General features: G+C 32.9%; 3 long non-coding RNA genes across 3 annotated transcripts; 2 read left to right on the plus strand and 1 right to left on the minus strand.

Annotated features, from left to right (window-relative positions):
• Positions 1-369: 369 nt before the first annotated feature.
• LOC107903260 (uncharacterized) lies at positions 370-4,464 on the plus strand. Its single transcript, XR_001685741.2, has 2 exons — positions 370-456; positions 3,985-4,464. It is a non-coding gene; the product is annotated as an uncharacterized lncRNA (long non-coding RNA).
• A 352-nt stretch (positions 4,465-4,816) lies between these two features.
• Positions 4,817-6,506, plus strand: LOC107906728 (uncharacterized). Its single transcript, XR_001686752.2, has 2 exons — positions 4,817-5,463; positions 5,551-6,506. It is a non-coding gene; the product is annotated as an uncharacterized lncRNA (long non-coding RNA).
• On the minus strand, positions 6,164-7,229 carry LOC121217634 (uncharacterized). The gene is made up of 2 exons (XR_005913783.1): positions 6,490-7,229; positions 6,164-6,410 (listed from the first exon to the last, which is right to left on the minus strand). It is a non-coding gene; the product is annotated as an uncharacterized lncRNA (long non-coding RNA).
• Between the last annotated feature and the right edge of the window lie 2,246 nt (positions 7,230-9,475).

Genomic DNA, 9,475 nt, shown 5'->3' on the forward strand with positions numbered 1-9,475 from the left:
ATAAATATTAAAATAATTAGAATCGAAATGAGGTATCAAGACCTCGGGGATTTTAAACCAAGCCATAAATATTTTTATAAATATTTATGGAGTGTTAAAAAGTTAGTATTAAAGTTTCGTTAAGAAATTTTAAAGTTCCCATAATTAATTGAGCAAAAAGGACTAAATTGTAACAAATGCAAAATTTTGGGAAATGATTAAATAGCTTAAATGATAAAAGGAAGAGGGCTTAAAAGGCAAATAGACCCAAGGTCTATTTGGGCTGGACGGCAAAGACATGAAATCAGCAAGAAAGTGAGAAGAATTAAGGGTAAAATTGGAATATTGCAAAATTTGCTTAATAAAGTTAGTACCAAAGAGGAATTATCTAGATTTCTCTTCATTTTTCTGAATTCTCATCAGCTAAAACACCATGGAAGGGCTTCTTCAAGCTGGTTCTTCATATTTTTATTACAAGTAAGTTCAATTCTTGACTATTTCTTGAAATTTTTGTATTTGTATGACTTTTACAACTAGGCCCACTTGTTAAATTCATTAGTTTTTGATTTTATGAAAGAAGTTGAAAGTTGATATGAATATGTGCTGAAATTATATGATGATTTATCATGAAATTAGAGCTTTAAATTGTTCATATGCTGATTTTATTAAAAGAATTGAATAAAAAGTGAATGTTTGGGACCTAATAGTAAAAGAGTTTGAAGATAGAGTTATATGTGGAAATTCTGGATTTCAATAGTTGAGTAACAACTTATAATGTCTAGGTAAAATATTAATTGAGAAAATTAGATTAATTGAGGGGTTAATTGAGAAAGGACCGAATTGTATAAACTGTGAAATTTGGGGCAAAATGGAAATCAACATTTTGCACTAAAGCAGTTTTGGACAGCAGCAGTAGTGTAACTTTGAAAAATCACCAAAAATTGTATAGATTGAATTAGAGGATGAATAAAATATGAAACTAAAGCTTATTGAGTCTAGTTTCTTATAAAAGAAATGGTGTGAGCAATGTAATTGTAAATCATGAGATATAATAGATTTTGTGAGACAATGTCAGAATGAATTCGGGTTCCCCTGTTCTGACTTTGGAAAATCATTAAAAATCGTACAAAAATTATTATGAGTTATAATTTATATGGTTAGAATCCTTAATGAGTCTATTTTTATAAGAAACAAACGAAAACATCATCCAAATTCTTTACAATTAGATAATTAATTTTTAGTAAAGAGTGGTCGGAACTTTCAGACAGCGAAATAGGGGAGACTTTAAAGAATAAACTGTACTATTTTGCTGAACCAAAAATTATAAAAATTTTATGATATGAATATATGTGAGTCTAGTTTCAGGAAAAATTAACGGATCTTAATTTGGAGCTCTGTAGCTCCGGATAAAAATAATTTAGTGACTCTGACTCGGATAAACAGTTTTGAATATACATGTGAGTAAATAGTGAAATTATAGCTAATGTTGTTTAAGTGTGTTATACACATTAAGGATGTGGAATGGAGAGGAGGAGGAGGAAAATTGGGAAATATATGAATGATTTGTGTATAATTGGTCATATGCTTGATTTTAATTGATAAACGATGAAGTATGAATTATACTTATATTTGTGCATTATTGGTCATGGTTTAAACTCATGTGTGAAATTAAAGTTTCATAGTATGTGTGTATGGTATATTCAGTATATGATGTGGCATGAAATAATGTCATGAATGGTTTATGAATTAACACATGTTGGTAAGCCTGATATATGAATAAATGATCAAATTGAGCGGAACGCCGGATTTGAGTACTTCTGATCAAGTGATAAAGTGATAAGTGGTAGCATTAGCTACACTTATCTGATCAAGTGAGAAAGTGATAAGTGGTAGCATTAGCATTAGCTACACTTATCTGATCAAGTGAGAAAGTGATAAGTGGTAGCATTAGCTACACTTATCTGATCAAGAGACAAAGTGATAAGTGGTAGCTTTAGCTACACTTATCTGTTCAAGTGAAAAAGTGATAAGTGCTATACTTATCTGATCAAGTGACAAAGTGATAAGTGTTAGCCTTAGCTACACTTATCTGATCAAGTGAGAAAGTGATAAGTGGTAGCCTTAGCTACTCTTATCTGATCAAGTGACAAAGTGATAAGTGGTAGCCTAGCTACACTTATCTGATCAGGGACAAGTGATAAGTGATCATATGTAAGACCATAGTTATACTATGGCAAAGTGAAAGTGAAGTACTCAATTTTCCGTAACCGTTCCCTAATTTGATTAAGGATGGTAAGTGACAAATGGGCCCAAAAGAATTAAAGTAAATGGATAAGTGGTAGTGTATTTATATCAGGACGATGTTGTTATTCAAGCTAAAATGATATTTTCGTTGCAAAATTGAGAATTTCATAAATGTGTTATTGAATGGTATAATCAATAAACATTGAGTTAAATGGTAAATACATTAGTGTTGAACTTGATGTCATTGAATTGTACGTGAATTAAATGGAAATTGCTAGTGATATGATCTAAATCGTGAGCATGAGAAATTGCGAATTGAGGGAAATGGAAATGAAGCATTGAATTGCATGAGTATGTATCGGGTCTCGTAAGCCCTAATTATTATGATTATAACATTTTGAGGATATACTGTGAAAAGTTATAGAAGCATGTTAATTATTTTGAAAGTTTTAATTTAAATGAAATTTTATAACTCGGTTAAATACGTTTACAAGTGCATGTGTTTTGGTAATGCCTCGTACCCTATTCCGGTATTGAATACGGGTAAGGGGTGTTACAAAAGAAATAAAAAAATACCAAAATAATATAACAAAAAAATTATTTACCAAAATAATACAAAAAAAAGACGGCTGAAGGAGGGCAATGGAAAGGCGGCACCAAAGGTGCCTTTCCTATAGGCGACACAGGACTAAAATGTAATGATCTGCAGTTTCAAGGACCTGACATGTAAATTTACCATTTTAAATTTTAAAAGTGAATTGGTGCCGCCTGTGGGTGTGGCGGCACTAAAGTTGAAACGTGGCTAATTACCTTCTAAGCCCTCCTTATTTATTATTTTCTTTTTATTCCCCTTCAACTCATTTTTTTATTTAAAAAACAAGCCCTCAACCTATTTTTGTAGTTAAATAAGCTCTTAATCTATGATTTTTACTCATAAAAGCCCTTTATTTTATTATTGAAGTAAATATATTTTACCTAAAGTAAAGCTATTTAAAAAAGTATAAACCAATTCGCATTTTATGTATTATTTTGATAATTTGATGAGAATAGTTTATTAAATAAAAAAAAAGTTACTAAATTTACTTTTTTTTATTTACTAAATTCCAATTTCATTTTTTTTATTTTGGGCAACTATTATTCGGATTTATTCAGCTGTTTGGATATATTTTATTTTATTAATCATACATTATAATAATTTAATTATGATTATATTTGTAATTGCATTTATTATTTTTTAATGCGTTAGTCATTTTGGAATTTGGTAAAGCAATTAGAATTTAGGGTACCTAGGTGACAAATATTTTTCAAAATGAGTTTTTTTGGAGAGTACATTAGCAAAAACAAAGCAATCTAGGAACCTTAATAGGAGAGTTAAAGGATGCTAACCACACGTAAACACAATTCTTAATTGGTGTTAGGTTGCTGAATTTCCTCAGAATATACATATAAATGTAAAGAAGATACATATCAAAATATTATAGAAAGTAAAGGGGCAAAAGATTTTTTGGTTAATAAACTAGTAAATTATTTTCTTAAATCTATTAAAAATATTATTATTAATACGTATAAATAAAATCCAAATCACTAATGACCAACATGGTAGTTAGCTCAAGTGTCAAAAGTTGAAAACAAAACAATAATTGTTGGAGAGTAAAAACAATAGTTTTGTTTTTGTGATAGTCAGTCATATAATGACAAGTCAACACCATAGAAATAAGTCAAGCGAAAACTAGCGCAGGTTTTCAAATATTTGTTTCGCAGGTGTTGAAAGGAGGTGATGAGAGAGAAAGGATGAAATTATAACACGCCATGTGAACGCTGGACAAAATTCTCGGTATAATGTCGTTGACCCCTTCTGTGCTAGGGTGGCCACCATTGGCTGGCTACTACTGCTTTTTGGTTAGGTTTTTGGTCCTTCCTTGCCAGGGACTTTTTGGGGCGGTGCATCTCCACTGCTTAAATATTCTTTTTACTTTTATATATATATGCTAATTGGTACATCCACTATGCTGTCAAATTCCCAACTCCATCTCCAATGTCAACGGCCTGAGAAAGTTGCCATTTCTGATGCTCATTGGATATAATTTTCTAATTGCATAAAGATGAAGCTAAACATTTTATTTGTTAGCAAGATATAATTTTTTGACTTATTATCCATCTTTGTATGTATGCTGCGAGTTAACTCATATTGGCAAGTGTATTATATTTGAATCAAATAAGTAGCAGTGGCGAGTTGGTAAATATTATGCATGTAGTAGTGATCAAGTTTGGCACTATGAAAGATGGATCCAACACCTAAAAGATAAAATTAATTCAAATATGCTTGTTGGAATATCCCACGTCAATGCTCCAACTGTCGACGAAACAAATTTGGAGAGGAAAAAAAAATGCATGTCTGTTCTTTTTTAAAAGTAAAGTTTGGTATAAAATAATAATGGAGAGGAAAAAAGTCCAAAATGGAAAGTGGGAGAAAAAGAGGATATTTAATTAATTTTAATATCAATAAATGCTAATTTATATATAAGATTGATTTAACTACCTACTTTATTACAATGTCTTGTGGGTTGTTTTGTCGGTGGCTGCGCTACTCTTGTTTCGTTTATTGCAATCGATGGATTAACACTCAAAGCATGCAATGCGATGCAAGGGGTTATAAATATCTGTCGATATCTTTACTCAAGTCTGAAGACAACTAAGAATTAGCAACAATGTGAACCCAAGTGAATTGTCAAATATTATGTCTGATATTTTTGTCCACTTCAAAAACCAACAAAACCGATTAAAAGAGATATTTCAACGATTAAGATTTTTCAGATTTTCTTTTTCTACAACTCAACATCGGTGGGACATTGCATTCAACAATGGGGGCCATAATTTGATTCAATAACAATTTATTGGTGGTTAGTGATGACAGTGGGTTTTCCATGTAAGAAAGATGATCAAATTTGGTGAGGGTTGATATTAATATTGTAGTAAGGGATAACATTGATGGCCCAACTTTACGAACAACCGGACATGTGTAAACTTGTTTCTTAAGTTACCCAGTAGCAACCCAAACCAATGGTATTTTGCCCAGAGATTACATACCAAGTTTAAGCAATGCAAAGGCATCATCATCGAACTCATCCATTTCTCCTTTATTTTCCCTGCTTTTCCAAGCAATCTAATTTCTGTCCCCCTGCTTTAGGTTCCGGTTATTTATTCTTTCAGTCCTAATTAATATTTAATAAGCAGGAACAGGTAAGTCACGTTTTTGTTTTTCATGCTTTTCATTAATAAATTGTAATAACTCTTTGTCATGGATATTGAGAGCTGAAATATTTGCAGCAGAAGAGAGTCTGAAAATGAAGATTTGAGAAGATGTGGAAGGAGAAGTCAAAGGTTGGTGCCTTAATTGTAGTTTACTTGTTTCTATTATTAATTTTGTCATGTATAGGTATTTGAACTTTGGAGAGCTGCTTCGGTTGGCATTTTGCTCTTGCTACTGGAAACCAATATTTAAGAGTATTTTTTAGTCTGAACCTCGACCTTGCGTTGTGCTCGCATGATACTACTAATCATGCCATACTGCACATCAGTGGTTTAATTTTATAGATATGTGTGTGCAAGAACAACATTAAAGACTATTTTTAATTTGAAACCTTGACCATGTTATGTAAGTTTGTGGCATTGACCAAAGCATGAAGCTGCTGCTGTTTCATTTAGAATGTGCATTGTTGTCTATTCTGAGCAAGTCTCCTCAGTCTCCCTTTTAAACACGAAACAAGAGCAGAACACATACCATGATGATTCGTAGCAGGAACCATGGGAATTAAGGTACTCTGAGCTTGATTTTTTTTTTCCAGCTAAGGGAATGCGATAAACTTTAAGAAAATTTAGGGACTGTTGGTGCAATTTGACCATAAATATGATGATAAATTTTAAAAAATTTATAAACCCGTTGAAGCAAACTTTGGAAACCCCTGCTTAATCTTGGTTTGAATTTGTACACAAAACACAGCGTGGCCGCCTTGTTTGTCTATTGGCTTGCATCATTCCTAAACTGTTGTCCGTGTTATTGACAAATGAACTGGAGTTTGATTCACCTAATCCAATGGCTTCTTCATTTGAAGATAACCAACTTGACATTTTTTCTTCTTCTTTTGCTCCTCGTGGCATCAGTGCACCTGGAAATGGAAATGATGCATCTGGGTACTTGGTGAGTTTGTGAATTAGCATGTTCATTTTTGGTATTTCCAAGTCAGGCAAGTAGTAGTTAATTACTACCTGTGAAAGCTAGCATAGGTTTCTCAGCTCTGAAATACTATCTACAAAATTGAAACAAACTTGAACCGAACACGAGAAACTGTGCAAGCATGTACAAGTAGTTGTTATTAACAAGAAACACAAAGCTTTAGAGTAATTAAGAGAAAGGACGTCCATGCAAGGAGCGGAGGCAACGCTTGGTGCATTCACGAGCATCCTCTGGCTGCGGATAAGCAAAGTGAGCAATTGTGACGGAAACAATTTTGACACTCAAACACAACACCGCGTAACACTGCCGACCCAGCATTCCAACCCATCTCTCCCCCATCTTCTCCATTGCGCAGCAAATGATTCTGATTAATATATCAGCAAATGTTTTCTACCTGCATATATATATACTAATATACACAAGTAAGAATAGTTGGTTTTGTAAGAGAGGGAAAATTATAGAAAACATGGGGTATATCAGCCGCTGGATATTGGATATAGTGTTGTAAAACTGTGGGAGGGAGGGATGATAATTATTAAGGCGAGGATTGTCGTTTACTGGCACCCTGATAAAATATGTTCACTGTTAAAGCGCTGCCAGACTTTTAAAACCGACTGCACCTGGGCCTGGTTTTAGCACTTTTATGCATTTTAGTCTCATCCTGCAGCCTTTTTATAGAACTTTGCTCTTATAGGTTTAAAAATAAATAAATTTGAACCCAAAAAAAAATAGTTCAACTTTAATTTAAGTTACGTATGGATTACAGAATTTGAATGGGATTCACTTGATTGGATTATCGATTCGAAAAATTGTATTAGATTGATTTAATCTCGAATCAATAAGGTTCCATGGAATTAACAGTTAAATTATGTATATTTTAAAGTTTTTTTTTTATAATTTTTTAATTGAATTATTTTAATAAGTAAACTAAGTCGGGTTATTTTAACCACCGGTCCAATTTTAAAAACAATGATAGATTGTCTCTAGATTGTTTTGATTTAATTCACATCTTGTGTGGGTCCTTTTTCAAAGATATTCTAGTTTGGCTTTGAATATATTTCGATTATTACAACTTTTTCAGATATGTATTATTTATAGTTGTACTTGTAACTTAAAAAAATTGCTAACCAAATCTTAGTCGCACAATTTTTTTGTTTTAGAAAAAAACCCCAACTGTTCAACTTTCTCAAACCAAATTTTAGCTTTGCCAACAACGGGTCATGCCTTAGAGCGGGTTGCTAGTCGTGGCCTCTTCACTAGTATACTTTTCTTTTTTAATTTCAGTCTATATTATTGTGATTTTTGTCAACGTTTTTATGATTCTTGTTTTGTTCACTTTGTTTCCTTGAAAGCAATAGTTGGTTTAGTTTCAACTTTAGTTTTAGTTTTTAGGTATTAGTTTATTGTAAAGCCCAAAATCTGCTCGGGCCTATACCAACAAAATAACTCAAATAATAAATCCAAAATTAACAGTCCATTTACAAACTCAAGCCCAAACCCAAATAAAAAACCTAGCCCAAGAAACTAAAATTTTAGCAGCAGAAAACCTTGGTTTTTCTTTGTGCCGCATGCCTCCTCGTCTACCACTCCCAGCGTCGCGTGCTCTGCCAGGCACCTCCTCGCATGCTCGCCGCCACCGTTCGCCTATCACTAGCCCTTCACGCGCGTCAGACCTCCTGCAAGAACAAAGAACAGTCCAAACAACAAAACGACAAAAGAAGAAATTTAATTTCTTTTTTAAATCGGCTATAAAAGGCCGAATGAAACGATTGTATGCTTCTTCTACTTTTTTTACGAATACACAGATATTGAAATCAAATAAAATCAAGATAAAAGAAAAAGGTTGATTTTGAATTGTTTTCTTCGTTTCTTTGTCATTTCTTTCTTTTTTCTGATTTTGTTCATTTGTTTTATTTCTTTATTTTTTATTTTTTGCAAATCCATTCTAAATAACTAATAACAATCGAAAGCGAAATAAAAGGGAAGGGATCTCACCGGAAGCGGTCTTGGTTCCGTCGTCGGAGGGTTTCTCCTCCGTCGTCCAAGTCGGGCTAAGAGGCCGAGAACCTCCTTTATTTTCGACTTCCAAGGGTGGAGAGAGTCTTGGCTCTCAAGGACGCCGCGGGACAGGGGCTAACGGCCCCCATTTTCCAGCGTCGGTCGCTGGCTTTGTCGGTGGCGCGCCGGAGGTCTTAGGACCGTCGGCCATTTGAGAAAAAGGGGAGGGGGTTGAGAAAGAAAATTGAGGCCCCCCTCTGTTTTTCTTTTAGAAAATCTGAAAAGTGAACTAAAAAAAAAACATTTTGAATTTATATTATCCATTGAACGATGCCGTTTGATGGGGGGCATCTGTACATGTTTTGCTCTAATGGGAAATTTACATATTTAGTCCCCCCATCTTGCATTGAGGCACAATCCAACTTTCTGTTTCTTTTAGATTTGGGCTGCGAATTTTGTTTTTGTTTCAATCAGGTCCTTTGACCGTGTACAGTCCCTTGCGCCGAAACACTGCGTCTTGGACTGGGGAATATTTCCCTGAAGGTCCTTCGAGCCTTGAGCGCATTTCATTTCGGTCCCGAACCATCATCTTTCATTTATTTGTGATATAAACCTCGAATTTTGGGCCCGATTTTAATTTCGTCCTATTTTGTTTAATTAATTTATTATTCTTTTTTTTTAAATTATTATTAATTAATTCATTTGTTATTTTTTTAAAAGAACTCTTCCTTATTATTATGCATTTTAAGTCTTACATATATTATTTATTTTAAATGTATCACCTAATATTTATTTAAATTTTTTATTTACATTATTTGTTTTAAACTATCACATATATGTATTGGCCTTTAACCTTTTAATTATTTTTATCTTTTATTTTTGATAAAGAAAAAGACACTGTTTTGTGTTTTTATTTATTGCACTTTATTTGTTTTAAACTATATTAGTATTTTTCATTTTAAGATTCATATTTTGTTTGCTTGAGATATTTACCATTCATTTCGAATTGATCTCATATGT

The sequence above is a fragment of the Gossypium hirsutum genome, chromosome D05 (genome assembly GCF_007990345.1).
Source record: "Gossypium hirsutum isolate 1008001.06 chromosome D05, Gossypium_hirsutum_v2.1, whole genome shotgun sequence".
NCBI classification, from domain to species: domain Eukaryota; kingdom Viridiplantae; phylum Streptophyta; class Magnoliopsida; order Malvales; family Malvaceae; genus Gossypium; species Gossypium hirsutum.